Genomic DNA, 1543 nt, shown 5'->3' with positions numbered 1-1543 from the left:
CCAATAGTTTAATTGGGAATAACCCAACATTGAGTTAGCATAACTCAACTATTGGGTTAAATAATTCAACCCCAATAGTTTGGTTGGGAATAACCCAACATTAAGCTATCATAACTCAAATGTTGGGTTAAATAATTCAACCCAATAGTTTAATTTGGAATAACCCAAAATTAAGTTAGCATAACTCAACTTTTGGGTTAAATAATTCAACCAAATAGTTTGGTTGGGAATAGCCCGACATTAGGTTATCATAACTCAATTTTTAGATGAAATAATTCAATCCAATTGTTTGGTTGGGAATAACCCAACATTGAGTTATCATAACTCAACTTTTGGGTTAAATAATTCAACCAAATCGTTTGGTTGGGAAAAACCCAATATTGCGTTCGCGTAACTCAAATTTTGGGTTAAACAATTCAACCCAATAGTTTGGTTGGGAATAACCCAACATTGAGTTTGCATTACTCAACTTTTGGGCTAAATAATTCAACCCAATAGTTTGGTTTGGAATAACCCAACATTAAGTTATCATAACTCAACTTTTGGGTTAAATAATTCAACCAAATCGTTTGGTTGGGAATAACCCAACATTAAGTTATCATAACTCAATTTTTGGATTGTATAATTCAACCCAATAGTTTGGTTGGGAATAAACCAACATTAAGCTATCATAACTCAAATGTTGGGTTAAATAATTCAACCCAATAGTTTAATTTGGAATAACCCACAATTAAGTTAGCATAACTCAACTTTTGGGTTAAATAATTCAACCAAATAGTTTGGTTGGGAATAGCCCGACATTAGGTTATCATAACTCAATTTTTAGATGAAATAATTCAATCCAATAGTTTGTTTGGGAATAACCCAACATTAAGTTATCATAACTCAACTTTTGGGTTAAATAATTCAACCCAATAGTTTGGTTGGGAATAACCCAACACTAAGTTATCATAACTCAACCTTTTTGTTCAATAAGTCAACCCAATAGTTTGGTTGGAAATAACCCGACATTAAGTTATCAAAACTCAATTTTTGGATTAAATAATTCAACCGAATCGTTTGGTTGGGAATAACCCAACACTAAGTTATCATAACTCAACTTTTGGGTTAAATAATTCAACCCAATAGTTTGTTTGGGAATAACCCAATATTGCGTTCGCATAACTCAAATTTTGGGTTAAATAATTCAACCCAATGGTTTATTTGGGAATAACCCAACATTGAGTTCGCATAACTCAACTTTTGGGTTAAATAATTCAACCCGATAGTTTGGTTTGGAATAACCCAACATTATGTTATCATAACTCAACTTTTGGGTTAAAAATTTCAACCAAATCGTTTGGTTGGGAATAACCAATGCATTGAGTTATCATAACTCAACTTTTGGGTTAAATAATTTAACCCAATAGTTTGTTTGGGAACAACCCAATATTGCGTTCGCATAACTCAAATTTTGGGTTAAATAATTCAACCCAATAGTTTGTTTGGGAATAACCCAATATTGCGTTCGCATAACTCAAATTTTGGGTTAAATAATTCAACC

This window comes from Nerophis ophidion, linkage group LG23 (assembly GCF_033978795.1).
Source record: "Nerophis ophidion isolate RoL-2023_Sa linkage group LG23, RoL_Noph_v1.0, whole genome shotgun sequence".
In the NCBI taxonomy this organism is placed as follows: domain Eukaryota; kingdom Metazoa; phylum Chordata; class Actinopteri; order Syngnathiformes; family Syngnathidae; genus Nerophis; species Nerophis ophidion.
This window is presented reverse-complemented; position numbering follows the sequence as displayed.